The sequence below is a fragment of the Gorilla gorilla genome, chromosome 15 (genome assembly GCF_029281585.2).
Source record: "Gorilla gorilla gorilla isolate KB3781 chromosome 15, NHGRI_mGorGor1-v2.1_pri, whole genome shotgun sequence".
NCBI classification, from domain to species: Eukaryota; Metazoa; Chordata; class Mammalia; order Primates; family Hominidae; genus Gorilla; species Gorilla gorilla.
The window spans coordinates 115,364,517-115,386,612 of NC_073239.2; positions in this window are offsets into that span (position 1 = coordinate 115,364,517).

The following is a 22,096-nucleotide window of genomic DNA, read 5'->3' on the forward strand; positions in this document are numbered from 1 at the left end:
CTTCACCCCCAAACTGTGAGGTCCTCCAAGTCAGGGACCTGAACCAAACCCGTCCCTGTATCCCCAGTGTCAAGAATAGAACTGGGGTCAATAAAATGTTTTCCGATTGGAATTGAGAAGTACTTGACGATCAAATGAACAGAGATATAATGAGCAGTATTTTGGGATGCACACATAAGTAGTTAAAATGTATGTATTGATAAACTATAAATTCATCTTTCTTCCATTTCTCAAAGGATAAAGTATGTGATGATGAAATGTTTATCAAATTTAATGACAATACAGCAGATAATAAAGAAATGCCTAATAAAGAGGGAATATTTCACATTTAAAAATATCGTTTATTACTTTCCATAAACATACATCTGCTCAAATTGATTTTCTTACTTTTACTGAATACCCTGACAGCAGTAATAGACTGAATTTGGGTGTAACATTCTTTCATCGTGGGGGAGCCAGGGCTGATGTTATAGGCTTTATAAACTCCCATAAACAAAGGAAGGTTAAGCCCTAATCAAATATAAATGTATATGAATATGTGCAGCTATGTCTATGTATTTTTTTAATTTGAATTGTAAATCTAATTATATTATTAATGTGGGTGAGAAAACCTAGACTTTTCCTTTGCAACCCAAAATATACAATCTTCATGTGATTCTGACATGAAAAACAGTATGTTGCTCAAAGAATTTCATGTAGCCAACTTTATTTTATGAATGAAACAAATAAATATATTGTCAGACTGACAAGGTCTCATAAAGAAAATAAATCTCAACCTAATCAAAACCAAAAGAACTGCAGATTGTGATAAATAAAATTAATGAATTAAAACTCATAGGCAACTGAAAGACAAGCAAATGCTCTGAAACCATGTAACTCACAAATCCTTGAGTACCAAAAAAGCCACTCAAGTCAACTGATAAAATATTAATGTGATTATGAGATCAAATGTGCATATCCAAAGTAATTCTGGAAAGAGTCCTTACATATTTTAAAACAGTTTTCCATTTTATTAAGTACTGTCTCCATCTACCCAGTCGTACGTGGCAGAGATCCAGAAGTCATCCTTACCACCCATGACCAAATATTCACCAAGTCTTGTTGATATTGGCCCTAATTATCTTGCTTGCTTGTTAACTTCTTTTCATGCCCTCATCTGGCCACCATTGTGTCTTTAGTGGATTCCTACAGCTGCTTCCCCTAGACCTTCTGCATGGGTCCCTCTAAGCCCCACCCTTGTGACTACATTGACCTCTCCAAAGCAAATCTGTCACTCTCTCTTGTAAGCCATCCAGTGGTTTCACTTCACCCTTGGAGAAAAGTCCACATTTTTACACAGGATCAAGCCCCTTGACTCCCAGTCCTGCATTCATTCCTCCATTCATTCATTCCCTGATAAGCTCCCCCAGTATGTATGCAATATTGTCTGTTTGCCAGAAACTATTAAAAAAGACTGAAGTAAAGCTCCTGCCCTTGATGATTATTTAGCCTCAGGAGAGGCCCAGACCTGCAGAAAATAAGTAGCTAATAATTTAATAAACGCTATAACATTTGCTTTTGCATTTGTCCATGGCAGCGTGAGGAGATAGTAGTTTGGGAAGTGTTCTTTGCAGAAATGGACACCAGCAGACATTGTTTGGAGAGGAAAGTGATAGAGCTAAATAAAGAGGCAGGTTGGTGCTAGATTGAATAAGATACCTATTACTGTGCTAGAGGTTTGGGTGTCTCCTTGTTGGGAAAAGTGATCCTACAGACGTTTGTAATTAGGAGAACCATAATAATCAATTTACTTTTGAGCAACCCATTATCTCAAGGTTGTTTTGTCAGTCCCTTGCTAAAACCTCTTTGGTGAGACTGAAGTTTGTCTGTTTCACTACAATTATTCAGTATTTAACTTCTGTTGACTTTTGAAGCTACTCCTCTCAAAATAGGAAGGGCTGAAATAGCCCAGGATAGTTAAAAGAAAGCTGGGAGAAGGGAGGTCCCAAAGTCACCTTGTCATTAGTTCTATACAAGGTGATCCTGAAGGTCCAGTATAAATCCAAGCACTAAATTAGACTTCAAAAGAGATTTTAGTGCCTGTTTTCCAGGGACCACGACTGCAGGCCTTGAATGACCTAACATGTCACAGGCTTGTGTCACTCCATTCTGGAGAGGGGACACTGTTGCAGTTTGATAACTGATCTAACAGCAAGTCAGACATCCCTCTGTTGCCCTGGGTTCATTATACTCTATCACCTTAATAAACACCCTCATCCTCTGCTTATTCAGCCATAGCCTGGTTCTCTGACTTGAATTATTTGGGACAGCCAGGTCTCTCGTGAGTGACTTGTCGAGTTATATTACGGTACCTGACCTACTTTGTACAGGTCTCAGACTGCGGTACAAGCAGTGCACAAACCACATCAGTGTCCTCAGAATGTCTCGGTAGAGACGGCATAGACTCAGAATCTCTGAAGAAATCTTCAGGGTCAGTCATGCTAACCTCTTCCTCTTCCGCACCATCTATGAGCTTCACTCAGCTGCAGGGTCATTGAAGAGTGGCCAACTGGCCGACACCCATGCATCCTTGGTCATGGGCAACTTCCTACTTCCTCCATTTATCCACTCAGCAAATATGTATTGATCCCTGGTTCTGAGCCAAACTCTGCCTTAGGCATTGGCGCTGTAACAGGGACAAGATAGACATTGTCCCTGCTGACCCAAGCAACACTCTAGATAGTTAATCACAGGATTATGTAATCACAAACAGTAATTATGCTTTAAAGGGACAGTATGGAGAATAATGACAGCATGGACAGAGGGACTATACCTTGCCCTGAGGTGCAAGGAGTTGCTTTCTTTAACAAGAGACTCTAAAGCTCAGAGCTGGAGAATAAGTTGGATGTAAGCAATGAGCTGTACAGGGAAGAATTTGCAGCAGAGGGTATATAACTGCAAATTCAGAGTAAACAAGAAAAATGTGAAGGCCGTAAGACCAGTGTGGTTGGATCAGCAAGTGAGGGAGTAGTGTGTACTGGGTCCTGCAGGGTCCTTCAGGGCCCTGTGGGCCACACTGTTCTTTGCACTGAGAACAATGTGACAAGTTTTAAGCAAAAGAATGGTGTGATAAAAAGGACCTTCAACAAATATTTTAGCCAACTGAAAAGAAAAAAAAAATCATCAGGTCTTACTGTTAGAATATGCAATTTATGTTTTTTCTTACATTACATGAAACACTGTGTTATCTGAGGTCAGGCGTTGCTATGTCTTAATTCCAACTCAGTCTCTTACTAGGTGAATAATCTGAGGCAAGTTTTTCTGTAATTTTAGAGTTTCATTTCTTTCTTACACATCCGTGTACCAAGTTACGTTTATCTGACTGAGCCAGGAATCATTCAGGGTGGATCAGAACTTGCACAGCTGGTGTTTTCCAAAGCTCCCCTGGGAAAGTGTGATTTGATTCAACCACAAACAATTCCCAGACACCTACTCTGCACCAAGCCCTGGGGACTGGAAAATAAATAACACATCATCTTGCCCCTAGGGACCTCACAGACAGAGGTCATAATGGGAGACTAGTGGGCCAGATCTATCCAACAGAGGTGTTCTGTTTGGGTGGCTCAGTGTTTCAGAAAAACAAAACAAAGAATTGGAATTCCTTCATCAGGCGTGTGCAGTCTAGATGCTCACAGGCCCCACCATGCCCTTATGTTGTAGCCCTTCCCAGACTGATGGCACATGCATATCACTGGCCTGGCCCAGGGAGGTTTTTGAGTCTGTGACCCCGAGCCAGTGAGTATTTTTATAGAAGGAAGCACAGATTGTTGCACAAACAGAACAGAAAGGGAGAACGGTGCAGTGAAAGAGCACACTAGGAACATACCAAAAAGTGTTTGGATCTGCAAATGCACAACTGCTGTGAATTCAGCGAGTGTCATAGCAGGAAGACACCCAAGCTTGGACTAGGTTTATTGAGGAGCACAGAAGAGGAAGCAGACACTCCTGGTTGTTCTACAGTTCAGGCCAGGAAACGAAACTTGTATATGTAAAAAAGAGCTAGAGAGTAAGTCAAGGACAAATTATAAAGATGCCTAACTTCAACTTGCAAATACATTTACACTTGATTTTCACCCACCTAGCACAACTTTGTTTCTGCCTTGCTTTTCTAATCCTTTAGGTCTTGACTTAGTTGTCATTTCATCTGGGTAACCCTCCAAGACTACTGAGATAGGGTTAGGGGCCTGGTTCTGTACTCTCCAGGCACATCAGACTTGGCTCATTTTATGCATTTTGCATTGCCTGTTTACATCTCTGTCTTCCTCAACAGCCAGAGCTCATTGAGAACAGGGACAAAGTTGTTTTTGTTGCTATTGTATCCTTACAGTTTATCAAGGTGAGGATCACTATTATTTGTGCATAATAGATCAGTGATAACATTGAGTGAAAGAATGGATGAATGCTGCCTGCAATGTTAGTTGTGATGTAGGGCTAGCATTTTCTGGAATAAAAGCTAAAAATAACTCTAACCAGATAATCTTGAATGGATTTAACATGGCACTAATCTGCTTGCTCAACAAATTATTTACTGCTCAAGGGTTGCAGTTTGTCGCTATACCATTGGAATATAAAAGTTCATGCAAGCCACACCAATGGGATGCAGGGGAGGTGGAAAAGGCAAAGGAGGGGGGAAATATGGCAAGATTTCCCATGGAAAGGGACCAAACAGCTGAGACTGTTAATACTAACCAAAAACATATATTGATGACCTTTTTGAAGAGAAATTTGACAAATTTCATAATACATTGTGAGGTAGTAAACTATTTCTACAAGTAATTTCTTTGCTAGACAAGTACCCTGCAGGACTATAATCCTGCAATGTTTCTGCAAAAGGGGAATTTTAGAAAAAGTAGCAGACAAACCACTTTAGGTGCTTGTTAAAAATGCAGATTTGTGGGTTCTGCCCAGAGGATTTCTTACTCAGATTACCTGAGGCAAGCCAGAACCTGCATCCAGGTGGTCACTGGAGTACACCTCTGGAAACAGCCTTAAAGACTGTGAAGTCAAGTGTCCTCTCTGCACACATATGGAAACTGAGGCTTGGGAACTTTGTATAACTTGCCTGAGTTCATATGGCTAATTAGCAGCACATTGCTGGCTCCAACCTAGGATTTCCAGCTCAAAGCCACGTTCTCCTGTAACAGCACAATTTGCTCTGTGATCTGGTTCTCGTTTCTCTGTGAAGCAGATGGAGGAGATGTTACTTAGGAGAAATGAACAAATATGTATTTAACAAATCACCACATGGAAGAAATGTATCCACCTTTCATGAACCCAAAAGAAAATGCGCTAGAGAATGTATCTTACAATGCTGCTATTCATTCATTCCTACCTTCAACAAAAAACATGGTCACCTCTTCTCTTGGGGTACCCGGAGGTACAGAGGGAGTTAAGAGTAATTTAGCATGCGAGGCTGAGAAGTAAGGAGGCAGCATGAAATCCAAACATGAAGAATACTCAAAAGCACAGTCTTCCATGAGACAAAAAAGTGGAAGCTACTTTATCAGCTTATATTCTCAGTGATGGGGACATAGTACATGCAGGTCTGACAGATCAGGGAACACTTAAGATTTAGAATAAGAGAGCCCTGGGGCCATTTAGTTCCAAAAGCAAAATACAGTCTATTAAATTACAAGCCCCTAGGATCTGTGAATTGGGCATAATGTACATTCTGTCCCAATAAAACCCCCCCTGAAAAAGGGTTGGGAGGAGTCAGCCCAGACACCAACCTCTGTTGTTGGTATTGGAGTTAGTAGGTCATTTGAGATGGAAAATGAAGGTGTCAGAGTTGCCCCATAGGTCTGTGTATTCCCCGCCCCTTAATGCCAGAAGCCATCATTAAGTTTCACTTGTTTGTTTTCTGTACTTTTAAGTCAAGCCTTTTTATGTGCTGTACTTCATACTGAGGATTTTATTTACATTATCCATTTAATCCTCAGGATTATTCTCCTAAAGTTTGTTTCTGCTGTTTTGCATTTTACAGACAAGAAAACTAAGCTAGAGAAGGAAGGTGGCTCACCTAACATCATACGGCCAGTAAATATCAGAATCAGAATTCCGGCCCAGCCCTGGTAGCTCACACACTGTTCAATATTTGTGCCTATTTTCTTGACCTTTATTACCCTGATCCCAGACAGAGAGATGTGGGGTATGAAGGACTCAACAACTCTTCTCATATGATTGCAAATATAGGAGAAGAGACCCACCACACAAGCCTAGAACATGAAATGCCACCTTGTAGATGGTGAATGCCTGGACCTCAAGCAAGAATAAACTCTGTGTGTGTGTGTGAGTGTGTGTGTGTACACGCAAACATATATGTGTATATATTGAATATTCATATCTGACTTGTGAAATATGAAATATATATTTAAAAAATCTAACAAGGAATACACATTTCATAAGTTATATTTTTTAGAGAGAAGGTATTATTTCTTTTGCTTGTATTATACTTCCAGAATGTAGCACAATGTAAACAAACAGTATTTCCTGATTGTAGTAAATATAGTATAGTAACTAAAGTACAATATAATATAGCATAGTGTATGTCTGTGTGTAAATATCACCTTAAAATATGACATTAAAATGTTACAAAACATTTCTTTTCTGGCTGACAAATGCTGAATATAATAATAATGAATGTACATAGAATGACTTGAGTACCTGCGGTAAGCACCACACTGAAAGCTTTCAATACGTGTTCTCATACAATCCTCACAACCCGCCACACTGTTGCTGACACAACCCCTTTCATTTGTCTCCTGACACTCAGCTAAAAAATTTCCCAGATTCCTCTGCAGAAAGGTTGGTCCCTGAGATTAATTTCTGGCCACTGGAACATGGCTGAAAGTGACACACGCCACTCCCAGTCTTGTCCTCTAAAACGAGTCTTCTGTTTGTCCATGCCCTCCTGTTTTGCATATCGGCTGGCTGGAGGAGAGGACCCGGTGGGGGACTCAGGCTGTACCACAAGGCAGAACTCAGGAAAGGATGGAGCTTGGATAACGAAACAGCTCTGTGAAGCAGAATGTTCTGTCCCACCTCCTGCTGTGCTCACCCCCATTGGATTATGACATGAGCAAGAAGTAAAGCTTGTATTAAGCCACTGACATTTGAAGGTTGTTTGTTCCCGTAGCTAGTATTACTTCCCTGGATAACACAGTATTATTAGCCTCATTTTGCCAATAAGGAAACTGATTTGTTCAAGACCTCGCAGCTAGTAATTGCAGAAGCCAGGCCTGACAGGCTGCACCCCCATGCTCCCTGCCACACAGCAAGTTGCCCCACCACACCCTTGTGCTCCCTACGTGTTTCAGATGAAATGACGGAGTAGCACCACGAAGATGAACCTTGTCATCCCATCTGGGAACTCTGAAGATTCTCAGTGGCACGAAGGGAAGGAACTGAGGTGAGTGTTGCTGGATTTCTCCTTGGCCAATGATTTTCTTGAACTATTCCAGAAACTCCTTTCCCTCGCCCCTGGGCCAGCAGTGGATGGGGGAGGCGCCGCTGGATGCCAGCCGCAAAGCATTCCAGTGGCCTTGGACATGGCTCAGGGAAAGTCGGACGCCTGGCACGGAGATGTCACTGGGAACCACACAGACCAATTTCTTGGAAGGACATGCTATATTGAGAGTCCAAGGACAGGAATGGTTATGTGTTTATGCAGTCTGGCCCATAAGTACTATCACAAGTTTACATATGAACTCATGTGTGGATGTGTGTGTACATAATATGTCCATATCAGTTTGTAAGTAAAGCATTGCTGTATTGTGTGTGTGTACACACATATATATAGAGTACATCCCTTCTACTTAATATATACACATGCAAAGATATAAACTAATGTATATCCGCATACTTTTATATATTTTTGTGTATGTCTGTAAGCATATTCGAAGTATCAAAAACTCAAAGCAAATGGAAACACATTTTGTTCCTCTCACAGTTTCGAGAACCACCAAATATCCACATGAAAGTAGAGATCAGGGACTTCAAATAAACACCAATGTGCTGTAAAAGCAGTTGCTGGTGTGAGAACGGTTTAAAAACCCAGTGACTCAACAGTACGTGCTGATTCCCCCTTAATTTGGGCGAGAACTGGGCAGGAGGATGCGTATGTCTGCCAGGAACTGCAGTCCATCCCTGGCCAGCACCCCTGTGACCACCCAAGTCTACTCTCCGCACAACTGATAGATATGTTTTGACAAGTTCTATTAAGTACAAAGACGGCCACTGGGGCAACATGTGGAGCTGATAGAGCGAGAGGCAGAGAGGCAGAGCGCAGTGTGAGGCCTGCTCATGTTGACAGAATTTGCCGTAACGAAATGAGTCCGTGCTCCGTGTCATCTGTTACCGAATTTCAGTAAGGTCTCTGGCACCCACGACGCCCAGGAGGGTAAGCCTCTCCTTGGTTTCCTATTTCTGTCTCCTGATTGCCAGCACATCTAGGATTTTTTGAAACTCTAATTGGTTGTCTTGATTTACGCAGAGTTCCCAGCGATGCCAACGGAAGAAGGCCTGTAGTTGCTGAAGCCAGAGTCACCAGTGTGGATCTCCACTTCTTCCCACCTCCTCAAGCCCCTCCCATACCTGTGTTTAGAAACTTCACAGGAAGCAGAGTTGGCAAGCATACCTGAGCTGATTGCTCTCGCCTCTCTCACCATCTTGAGTACATCATCGTCACCCTCCAGAGCCCTCCTAAACAAGGTTTGGCAACAGCAAAAACAAACACTATTTTACAACATCTTTGGATGCACTTCCAAAATGCAAAAGCAATTAATCAGTCGTCTCCCTGAGACTCTCCTCAAGGTGGCTGCTGCCTTTGACATGGAGCTCGGCTTTGATGGGAGCCGAAGAAGCAAGTGAAGACAGCCCAAAAAGTGGTAATGGGCTTCAATTATTTATTTGTTTAGAAGACTGGGGAGTAGAACTTGAACTGTAAGCACATGGATAATCCATCTAAGATGCTCCCAACAGTGAGGTCTTTAACTCCCTGCCTGAGCATTCTGCTTGGAACGGAATGGGTATTTTCACCAAGTCTGGCATGGATCCAAAGGTTTCCTCTGTGTGTGTGCGTGTGTGTGTGAGAGAGTGTGTATGTGTGTGTGTGTGTGTGTACATATTTAAGAAAGCTATATTTGTGATATCTGAATATCTTTGAGCCTTGTAGAAAGACTGCTGTTTCTAATTACTAGACATCCAAGCTGCATTGCTAGTTTCTAATGGATAAGATTTCTGTGTGCTCGATTTTTGTGTAATTTTATGGAAAAATCATGACTGTACATTCTCTGAGAGATTCTTTCACTTAGCAATGTATTCTCAAGACATGGTGTAATCATCTTAATAATTGATTGTGGGAAAGTAAGTCACTTATAGCCCAAGTTACTCTCAGTCTTGAACTTTGTCCTTGGTAGTTTATTATACACATGGAAATATCTTGATGGATCCCTCATCCCAGGAAATTTACAACAGCAGACACCATGACCTTTATATTCTGTGGGCAGACAATAGGAGAAGTGGTTGGGCACATTTGCTCTTCTGAAAATACTGATGTGTGAAGGAAAATGTTACCATACAACTGCACACAGAATTTTCTAAGAAACAAACTTTGTTCAGATAAAATAATGAGGTACTTTTTTGACCCAAGTTTACATAGATCTCAGTCATTGTAGTTCCTTTCTCCTAAGCCCTTTTTATATGCTTGTAAATCTTGAGATGATGTTCAAAATGCATCTCTTCCACAAAGTCTTACCTCATTTATTTTGCTGGATGTTGGTCGCTTCCTGGCCTGAATCTACATCTCACCTGATTTGTGGCCATCTTCTCTTGAAACGCTTTTGGTTGTTTTCATTGCTTATCACTAGTTCTGAACTATAAATATCTTGAGAGAAGGGTCTAGGATTGCTGGTTTTATTGGTATAAAACTGTACTTAGTCCATAAGTATTGTTTAACAAATATACATTGGATAGATGGATAGATGAATAGATGGATGGATAAATGAAAACTTTCATCCTCTCCCACCCTGTATATATACCAGTATCCCAGAGTGGTCATCTTATGTGATGCAAGTATTGGTATCTCTCTGTATTGGATTGAACAGTGCCTCTCCAAAATTTAGGTCTATCTGGAACCTCACAATGTGGCCTTATTTGGAAACAGGGTCTTTGCAGTTATAATCAATTAAGTTAAAATGAGGTTATACTGAATTAAAGTGAAGGGACACACAAAGGGAGACTGCCACGTGAAGATGGAGGCAGAGAATGAAGCCAAGGAACACCAAAATTTACCAGCAACCACAAAAAAAGTGAGGAAGAGGCAAACAAAACAAAACAAAAAACTATCCTCTATCACAGTCTTCAGGGAGGATATGGCCCGGCCAACACCTTGAATTCTGACTTTGGGCTTCCAGAACTGGGAAAGAATAAATTTCTGATGCTTTAAGGCACCAACTTTCTGGCACTGTGTCATTACAGCCCTAGGAAACTAATGCACTCTCCAAGAACCCACCTTGCAAAGAAGGGACTAACCACATCTAGCGAGGCTTTAACCAAGAACCCAAAATAGGAGTGTTCCCTCTAGTAGGGGAGCCTAAATGCTGTATGAAGCCCGGAGAGTCCTGGAGCTTTACAGTGAGGCAACAAAGAACTGATTTGTCAAAAGCAGGGGAAATGGTAGCAAACATAATCAAAAATGGGGAGAAGACAGGCCTGGGGCCCAGGTTCAGGTCCCAAGCCACAAGATGCGGGCCACAGTGATGGGCTGAGGTCATGCTGGCCGGGTTCCACAGGCAGGGGATGAGCAGGGAGCTCCAGGGGTGCCTTGGACAGCAGAGATTTCTGACTTGTTTGTAGTTATTGGCTGAGCATGAGACACGGGTGGAGTAGCCTTGGTTAGTGGACCAACGACGAAGCAGAGAGAATCCTAAAATTGCCTAAAACTCAAATTCCATTTGGGCATTTTCCTTTCCAAGTATTTGGCCATCTCTTGCTTTTTCCCCTGCTATACTTACTTTCAAGTAAAACCTCAATCAAGGCTACAATTTAAGCTCTTCCAAATAATCCGTAAGTGGTGCACAATTTGGGAGAATGCCATCACAGATTCGCATTTCTTCAATTGGTGAGTTCTGGGCAACGTGAATAAGACATTAAAGCACAGTGACCACAAAACCCCACCAATTCAGGCTCATTATCTGAAGGACCTTCCCACTGAATGGTGAGAAATTGGATCTAGAAAATATCTTTAAAGAAATCCAATTTTATCTCCTTCAAGGACACACACTAGCCAGAAGTAGGCCAGCGTACAGTTAAGTAGCAGCCTTCAGAGGATGAGCCTTAATGAACAGATAAGAATGGCTTGTAATTAGTCCGTCTTTTGTTTGGATGGCAAAGGATGCTTGGGAAGTGCTTGAGGATGCTTGAAAACAGTGTGTGCTCTTAGGTAGTTTAAATATTTTCCCAGAAATTTGGTTCTACAACTAATTTGTTTAGTACAGCCATTGCTTCCACCAGGCCTCTAGTCTACTTATTCCAATGTTCCCATGAGAAATGTACACAGCAGTGAGGTCTCTCCTGGATTATAAATCAGCGTGAACAGACACAGGAGGGCATGTCCAGGGAGGACTTCATCTCCCTCAGCCATAGAGGTTGAGGGATGGACTATTGGTCTTTGATGGACACAGTGCCTCTCAGTGAACTGAGCATCACGTGGGAAATGTTGGACTATGTCAATCACAAACAATATGTATTTACTTTTCATGATCCAAAAATCAACCTTGTCTCCAAAGGTGAACATACCTTCTGCTTTTATACTGTGAAAAATGATGGCTGAACTTGGAGTTAGAGGACCTGATCTTGAGTCTGAATCCCATTATCAGCTGTGTGTTTCTGGAAATAACATGTAACTCCTCTCTCCGTTTTCTCTACGAAGATTTAATAAGATGATATATATGTTCCTTTTAAACCGTACATCATATGCAAATATGAGGAAGTATTATCATCCAATCATTAACAACAGATCTTCTGGATATGGAGTTTCAATGACTTGAAATTTAAAGAATCATGTTTAAAGTTCGAAAGTTTGAAAAGCAGCATTTCTGTCCTGGGTCAAACACATCTGGTCTGAATCCCAGTTTTATTTCTTGCTGAGGGTGGTTTTGCCATGGTGCTAAAAGCCTCCACTCCTTAATTACATGAATGTCAAGTGGAGTTGGAAAAATAAATGCTTAAAAGAGGTGGAAAGTGTTTTACACCATGCCTGGCACATAATGCGTGCTTAATAAATGCCATCCCAAGATATTATGGCCCAAATAGATTCTTACAACCCACAAGGGGACTGGCCTGCAGACATTCACCCCAGCAGCATGTGTACCGGGAAAACACTGCAGGCAGCATGGGGCCATCACAGGCAAAGCAGACCATCAAGAGGGGCTGTATAGACTGTAGAGGACCATGAAGCACTTAAAAACAACAGGTTGGACGTACACGTGGGAGGACACCTTAAAACATGAGTGAAAAAAAATAGAAAATGTTTTAAAATGCAACATTTATGCAAATTAAAATACACGCACAGAAAGCAAAATTCATTTTACAAGAATTCATTGAATACACTGAAGATGGATGGGGACTCTGAGAATGGAGTATGGGGATGAAATAGATGAATGAATGAATGAATGAATGAATGAATGACAGGTAGCAATAATGCACCATGAACATACTATAGGGTATGATTACCTTAGCCTCCCACTCTCGAAATGCAATTGAAAAATAAAATGCAATACAGTAATGGCATAATATTCTTACAGTAGCCGGTGAGTCCACCTTAACAGGAATATTTTTAAATGTCACCTGCTGTATTAATTTTCAGAAGTTCCTGTAACTAATGACCACAAAGGGGTGGCTTAAAGCAACAGAAATGCATACACTCAAAGTGTTGAGGCCAGGAATCAGAACTCCACATGTCGGCCGGGCTGTGCTCACTTCTCTGTGGAGGCTCTAGGAAAGAAGGAATTCTTTGCTTCTCCCAGCTTCTGACCTGTGGCCGCATCCCTCTGATCTCCACCTCCGGGGTCAGGCTGCTTGCTCGTCTTCCGCATCTAACCTCCTGCTTTTCTCTCTAATAAGGACACCTGTCATTAAGTTAAGGGGCCACCCAGATAATCGAGGGTAATCTCCTCATCTCAGAATCCTTAATTTAATCACTTCTGCAAAGATCTACTTTTCCAAATAAGATAGCAATCAAGGTTCTGGGAATTCAGCCACTACACTGCTTAACGGGGTCCCAAAGCTGCCCACACTAGCAGGTGATCCAATTCTCCCTTCCATTTAGAGACCTCCTTTATGGAATGCCGAGGAAATTCCCAGAGGAGCTGATTCAGCTCTCAGTGCCAATCCTGGCTCCTCTCCTCAAGCTCCTGAGGCGGAACAATCGAGGAATTCCTGGGATGCCCGCCAGTGTGCTGCACATAAGCGTGTGCTACAGGGAACCCAGGCCCTCCCAGACTCAAGGTGGCTCCTGCTAAAGTCACTGCACCTGCCGCCACCTCCAAGACCCAGATTATTTCATCAGTTCCCAAACTACCCAGATGGCCATTGCCACTGTCCCCACACAGATGCCATGCTCTCATGGAAATCTTTCTTGATGGCCACATTCAGTCCACCCTCTGATCTGCTCCCTCCCAGGTCCTGGCAGTTCCCTTCATTGCTCTTAACGCTATTTGAAATATACATACTGGATGTGTAACTCCGTGATATAAGCTCCATGAAGACAAAAAGAGAATGAATATCTGCTTTGCTCAAAACTGCATCAGCAGCAGTTAGCACTGTGCCCAGCACACCGTCAAATTGTCAGAATTCCTGGAGGGTTTCCTATGTTGCACCCCTGTAGTGTTCAGCAAGAGCAGCTCTTCCTACAGATCTACTGTGCCTGAGCATGCTCTCCAGGCCCGGGTGACTAGCGACTGCCCTGCTCACTTCTCAGTACACTATGTCACAGTGGGATCTAGGACAGAGACTTTAGTGGCAAGGCACTCAGCAGGCCTGGGTTTGAATCTTGCCTTGGACTTCAGTAAAGCCGCCCACACTGGACAAGTCGCTTAATTCCTCTCAATCAGCAAGCCTTGCCCTGCACCTGTCTCATTCTGGAAAAAGGTTAATAGTACCTCCACATGAGGGCTTTGGAGAGTTGATTGTAAATAAAGCATTTAGCACAATTAATTAGCATCTACAATCAATATTAACTCTAATCATTGGCTATTCATTTATCATCATTTATATACTTACATTTGAAAATGCATCTTATCAAAAATTCTTAAAAATGCCCTGGCTGGTTTTTGGCACTGAAGCGCTCATTCATTTAAAAATGTAAGTGGCCGTGAACAAATCAGATCACTTCACCTCTCTAACACTCAGTTTCCTCACCTACAAAATGAGAGGATTTGACTAGATGAGGGATTCTCCATGACTATAATGGCAAATTGTCCACCCAAAATGCATAATGCCTCTGTTCAAATATATATCCTCTTATACCTTATAGGGATCTCATTACTATTATCTTATACCTTCTATTAATCCCATTGATCTAATCCTTGGGGAAGATTGATAGTCCTAAGTCTAAAAGACTAAGAAAATGAGCAAGTTGTTTTCCAAGTGACATCTTCCAGGGGAGTGAGAAATGATTCATTTCATCAATGATTGTAGATCCTGCAGCCAAAATTGGGATATCAATCTACTAAAAATTCAGTAAGGCACCTTCAAGTATAACCTTTCAAATTACAAAATGAGCTTTTTTGGAGAGTGAACTACATGGGTAAAAGTAGAAAATGATTGGTCAGTTAGGAGACTTCTCACTTCTGAGTTGTGCAACAATGTCTCCGCATGAAGCCCGAAAGAGAAAATCAGTACCTTTTCATGGTAATTTGGGAATTGTATTCACTTTGACTTCCTGGTGTCAGTTCTTGGGGATGCCCATATTTGTGTACAATATAAAATTACCCATTTATGGTAACTGTACCTAATGTCATCTTAGGCATTTCATATTTCAAAAATAAATGGGTAAATGAATGAAAGAACAAATAAATAAATTGTAGCGGTTATTGATAATATCCGCTCACACTTGTAGAGCTTACAAGAAGTCACATATGCATTACCTCATGGGCACTTTGCAACAACGTGAGTTTAGAAAGTGCAGGTGAGAGGAAGAGAAACCTGCCCAGGTTAAGTGGCTGCTCAGGTTAATTCCAATGCCACCTGTGTGAGAAGCAGAAGAGGCCAGCATTGTCCATAAGCTCTGACCTTTATATCTGTGCCTCATTTATTCCTTACCTTTTGTGGGGTCCAACTCAATTTATTTTACTTATTTAAAGTTCTGATCAAATTATTGCACAGACTCTTTTTAAAAGTTAAATTGTGTTTTAAACTTAGTAACAACAAACAGTCCATTTTACCGCATTTTGCTACCCATAATCAGCTCCTAAGAACATCCACTTACCATTTTGTATCTGTCCCTGCTGGTATTTATACCTCTGTATTTAATTTAATTTAATTCAATTAATTAATACATTTATTTTTGAGACAGGGTCTCACTCTGTCGCCCAGGCTGGAATGCAGTGGCGAGATCTTGCCTCATTGCAACATCCCCCTCCCAGGTTCAAGTGATCCTCCTGCCTCAGCCTCCCAAGTAGCTAGGATTACAAGCATGCACCACCATGCTCGGCTAATTTTTGTCTTTTTTTTTTTTTAAGTAGCCTGTTGGCCAGGCTAGTCTCGAACTTTTGGCCTCAAGTGATCTGCCCTCCTCTGCCTCCCAAAGTGCTGGGATTGCAGGCATGAGCCACTGCACCCAACCATACCTCTGTATTTTAAAGTAACATACCTTATATCGCTGCCATTTCTTTAAATGCTTTTCACTTTTTTGACATTTTCTCCCTTACGTGGTCATTCCTGTACACAGTTCTGTTCTCTACATTTTCAAAGTAGTGTTATAGCATAATTTTGGGTTATTTCAATGCAGCTGACCATTGACCAACCCAGGTTTGAACTGCCTGGGTTCACTTACACATTGACTTTCTTCCTGCTCTGCTACTCCTGAGACAGCAAGACCAACCCCTCCTCCTTCTCCTCCTCCTTCTCAGCCCACTCAACATGAATGTGAATGAGGATGAAGACCCTTATGATGATCCACTTCCACTTTGTAAAAAGTATATTCTAATAGCAAATATATTTTCTCCTTATGATTTCCTTAACATTTTCTTCTCTCTAGGTTACTTTGTTGTAAGAACAAAGTACATAATACATATACAAAAAATATGTGTTCATCTGTTATTGGTAAGACTTCTAGCCAACAGTAGGCTAGTAGTAGTTAAGTTTTGAGGGACTTAAAAGTTATACGCACATTATTAACTGTGTAGGGGGTCAGCACCACAACTTCCATGTTGTTCAAAGGTCAACTATATTTGGTGCTCTCCTTAGGACTGCAAAAATAATGTTCACAGCTGAGTCACTTAGAATCCTATGATTACATTTTCTGTACAGCCTTTTGTTGAGTGTGATAATTGCCTCATAATTTGTTTCCATTTTTCTTGGTTTTTAAGTGCCAACCACTTTTTCACCAAACTATGAAACTCTTCTCTCTATGGTCAAATACCAAATGAAATATATCAGTACTATTTTTATTTTTTGCAAGTGATCATTCTAGAGCCCTTCATTCTTCTCCTGCAACAGACTGTTCTCAAGAGCTACTTCATAGCTCTCCACCTGGGACCTCTAACACCTTCATTCTGGGAAATCTCTTTACTTATATTTTATGTTAGATCTCACATGCTGAATTCTGCATATTCATCATTCTTTGTTGTTTTTTATCATTTAAAAAAGTTTTTAATCATCCTCAAAAATCTTCTGAAAGGTGCCTATATTTATACTACATGTATTTATTTGATGGTGTAGCTGATTATAGAATTGTAGGTTACTAATTATTTTTGGTCAAAATTTTCAAATTACTTTTTTATTCTCTTTTAGTCCAAATACTTCCATTGAGAACCCCAATAACATTTTGATTCCCGAAGTGTTGGAGGTATCTGAGTTTTTCTCATCAGAAGCCCTCTAGAAAAACCTTTTTAAATGTTTGGGAGTTTTGAAAATCGTGTGCCTCTGTTGGGTCTCTTCTCACTCATTGTGCTCCATAGGTAGTGAGCCTTTCCATCTAAAAGCTTATGTCCTTCCTTTCCAGGAAATATTACTGTCTAACTAGCTGATTATTTTCTCCCCTTTATTGCCTTGGTTCTCTCTTCCTAGAGATTGTATTATTTGGATGTTTGATCTTCTAGATTGATTTTCTCTCCTCCTTATTCTTTCTGATCACATGTATTTTTGTCTGTTTGTTCTGCTTTCTAATAGAAATATTATTAATGACAGCTTTATTGAGATATAATTCATATGCCACAAAATTCATCCTTATTCAGTGACTTTTTGTATATTCCGAGATGTGCTGTCATCACCACTACATTCTAATTTAAGAATACTTTTATCATTTCCTAAAGAAACCCCATCAATACCTAATAGTATTTGCTCTCCAAGCCCTTGGCAAGAGGCAATCTCCTTTTTTTTTCCATAGCTTTGCCTATTTTGGACTTCTCGTATAAATAGAATCATACCATGTGTGTCCTTTTCGGCGGTGTATTTTATGTAGCATATGTCTTTGTGGCTCAAGTTACTTCCTTTCTTTCTACAGCCAAACAATATTCCATTATACGGATATGCCACATTGTGTTTATTGATTCATCAGATGATGGACATGTGGGTTGTTTTCACTTTTTGACTATTGTGAGTAATGCTGCTATGAACATTCATGCACAGGTTTTTCTGTGGACATTCTTTTTTTCAATTCTCTTGGGTATACATCTGAGAGTATAACTGGGGGCTGAATTAATCTGTTTTCATGATGCTAGTACAGACATACCAGAGACTGGGTAATTTATAAAGAAAAGAGGTTCAATTGACTCACGTTTCAGCATGGCTGGGGAGGCCTCTTACAATCATAGTGGAAGGCACCTCTTCACAAGGCAGCAGGAGAGATAATGAGAGCCAAGCAAAGAGGAAAACCCCTTATACAACCATCAGATCTCTTGAGAACTCACTTACTATCATGAGAACAGTATGGGGGAAACTGTCCCCATGATTCGATTATCTCCACCTGACCCCACTATTGACGCATGGGGATTATTCAATTGAAGGTGAGATTTGGGTAGGGACACAGAGCCAAACCATATCAGAGGCCATATAGTAACTCTATGTTAAACATTTTCAAACCATTTTCCAAAGTAGACAAACTATGTCATAGCTCCAACATGCTCCACATTCTCAACAACACTTCTTATTGTCTTTTTAAAAAGTTCAGTCATAAAGTCAAGGCAAAGCGGCCTCTTATTGTGGCTTTTATTTGCATTCTTAAGAGACTCATGGTGTAAGAATATTTTCATGTTTTCACTGTCAATGTGTATATCTTCTTTGAAGAAACTTTTTTTTTCTGGGAGAATTTTAAACTGTTTTTCAATCCTTCTATTGAATTATTAATTATTTGCTTTATATTTTTAAATTTTAAGGACTCTCTATTTCTCAATAGTTTTAGACAAACAATAGTTTCTCTTAGGAAATTCATTATAACTTTATTTGTAGTTTCATTAAGGTGTTTTCCTACTCACTCTATTTGCTCTATTTCCTCTACGCTCTTTTTCCTTTATGCTTTGTTCTCTGTCTTTAACATTAGCCAATTTCTTAAAATGTTTGGAGACCCTGATTGTTCATTCATATTTAAGAACAGGGCACTGAAATATTGACTGAAACCTTGTGTGTGTAAGCAGGGCTTGCAAACTGGGCTTTCACTATGCACAGTTGGGTGATGCTCAGATATCCTTAACTGCAGCTCTATTCTCTCAGGCTGGTCAGTTTTCTAAAGATTAATTTATCCAATTTCCTGCCTAGGTATACAAGTCAGGCTTTCAGTTGTGTGGGAGTTGACAGGAAAAATCTTCCCTGGGGTCTCGTAGTTCTGTAGTGGTTTTCACTTACCTATCCTGTCCCTTTTTATTCAGCTTGACACCTGACCCCTGTGGCTGGAATCCTACAATCCTGGACTGCTGTCGCTCCATCTTCTCTGAGGGTGGGTGGAGAGAATGGTCTGGCTGTATAGAGTAAGGAAGGAGAATGAGGGGGCTGCTGCTATTTTCTCAGTTACAATTTCATTCCAGTTTTCAAGCCCACCCCACATTCTGGCCTCCAGAAGTAACTGGATGCTCACATTTCTCTTCATTTCTTCTTCTTGTTGCAAGAATCTGCCTGTTTCTGAGTGTCATCCCTGTGCAGAAAGTGAGGCTCTCCTCTCTGCTTTGGAGGAGCAGCGGCCACTTGTTCATCCTCCATGTTTGAACACATCGCATTTGCTGACACTGAATTTCTAATTCTCTCCATCCTTTGACTGTATACTTTTGATATTATTTTTACTCTTCTTTTCTTGGTTTTCAGGAAAGCAGCAAAAATGCATATTTTCAACCCACCATATTTAAGCAGAATTCACTAACAACATCTCTGCACTCATCAACTCCATTCCTTTGATCATTGAAGGAATGAATAAACAGAGTTTTTGCAGTGAGTCCCAAACAGTAAACCACACAGCAGATCACAAAGAACTTTACTATTTTTCAAAACAGTAAGACCTCATGCTATTACTCCAGTGTTTCAAAGATGTGTTCTGTGTAGTCAATTAAGAAATGCATCTTATCTCTCAAGTTATCTTGGTAACTTTAGTTTGTTATGATGACTTATCTCAGTTCACCACATACAGATGACTACTAAAGACTGGTAAATATATATGTGTGTATCCACCTATATATTCATCCATCCATCTATATCCTGATAGGTATGTTTATATTATATACATATGATATGTGTATATATAGACAGATACATATATATATGTATATATGTATGTATGTGTATATAACTGAATTCATATATGTATATTTTTATTTGTATTTATATATTTTTTCTTCTTAAGGAAAGAAAATATCAAGAACAGACAATTTTGTGAAAGCCATGTCTATTCTCTGCTTCCCTAAGATTTATATGCAACATGAAATTACTCAACTAAGGTCTGAATTTCCACCTTAGGTGTGCTAGGACATTTCATACATCACCACTCATATCCACGGTATTTTAGAATTATGAACAGTGAACAGTGAGCAAGTTCACAGCCCCTTTTTATTTTAGCACTTCATTTAGTATCTGGATTCTTTGACAACTGTTTAGTCTTGGCCACTGAGGAGACTTGATGACAAAGTCAAATTGCTAATATATAAGATACTCTAAGGATCTCAATATCTTTTTGTCTTTCTCTCTCTCTCCATATATATATAAACATACATATACACAAAAAATAATGCAACTTTAGGTAGATGTAGACAGAGATAAAATGAAAGAAATACATAGATATAGCATACAAGTTTTAAATGCATTCAAGATAGGAAATCTCTCTTTTTATTCTCTATTGTGGAAAAAAGCCTATCTGCCCCAATTTTGTCACCTGATTCTTTCTGTATACTAAAGATCTGTAAGTGCACTGATTTCATTAGAAGGTGATATTTCCATGATGCTTTAATTAAAAAAAAAAAGCCTGGTATAATAACCACCCAGAGTTCTATTTAAGTTGTGGGTATGATGTTTCCTGGTGTGAACAGCAGTAACCATCATGTGTTTCCATGAGGAAATTTACTTCGACAACTTTCGTTAGATAACAGGTATATAACACACATGTCTCCCAACTTTGGAATCAGATTTCAAACGCAGTCTTTGCTAAAGTGAAGAAAGTCGTTCAACCCCTATAACTGCATCGAGTGACAAGTGCTGGAAACTAGGTAGGACGGGGATGTGAATACAGAGCTGGGCAGGGGTGGGGGCACTGACCACACCTCGCTTCTGTCCCATCTCTCCTCTCTAGCCATTCCCTCTTGCATTTACTGCAGGACTCAGGGGCCAACCTGCTAGGCAATAAGAAGGGCCAACTCAGTCTCTAGACACAGTTTAATCGTTTTCAGCCTCAGAAGGGACCATGGAAGATGCATCTCTTTCCTCTTTACTCCTGAAAACAGTTAGGAGGGCTCTTCTATGGGGGATTTTCTCCAAGGGCCATCTATATATGCAAAGTGAATTCATTGAGGCCTTAAAAATCATAAGCAGTCTTGGACTGCTTCTATAATTTAAAATAAAGTGATGACATGAATATTTACTGGAAGATTTTGTTTAAATAAATTGTGGTATATCTATTCAATGGACTAATATGTAGTCACTGAGAGGGCAGATATAGCTCTACAATGACAATGAAGATTTCGGTGACCCATTGTTGAGGGATAGATTTGGTTATAAAACAGCATTTAAAAAATATAGTATGGTTTCATTGATATAAACACACAGATCACAAAAATATATTCCTGAAAATATGTTCAAAATGTTAAAGCATACCTTTGGTTTGTGAATTGTCAGGTGAATTTTCTATTTTTTCCATATATTTGATTTTTGACATAAACATATATTCATTTTATAATCAGAAAACAACAACAACAAAAGCTATATTTTTGGATGGAAACACAAAAGATAGCATTAATTTGAAGGCCAGGTGCAATGGCTCATGCCTGTAATCCCAGCACTTTGGGAGGCTGAGGCCGGCAGATCACCTGAGGTCGGGTGTTTGAGACCACCCTGACCAACATGGAGAAACCCTGTCTCTACTAAAAATACAAAATCAGCCGGGTGTGATGGTGGGAGCCTGTAATCCCAGCTACTCAGGAGGCCGAGGCAGGAGAATCGCTTGAACTCGGGAGGCGGAGGTTGCAGTGAGTAGACAACATGCCATTGTACTACAGCCTGGGCAACAAAAGGGAAACTCCGTCCCAAAAAAAAAAAAAAAAAAAATTATATGTATATATATATATATACACACACACATATACATATATATATATATACATACATATACATATAGAGAGAAAGAGTAGAGAGAGAGAGTATGGTT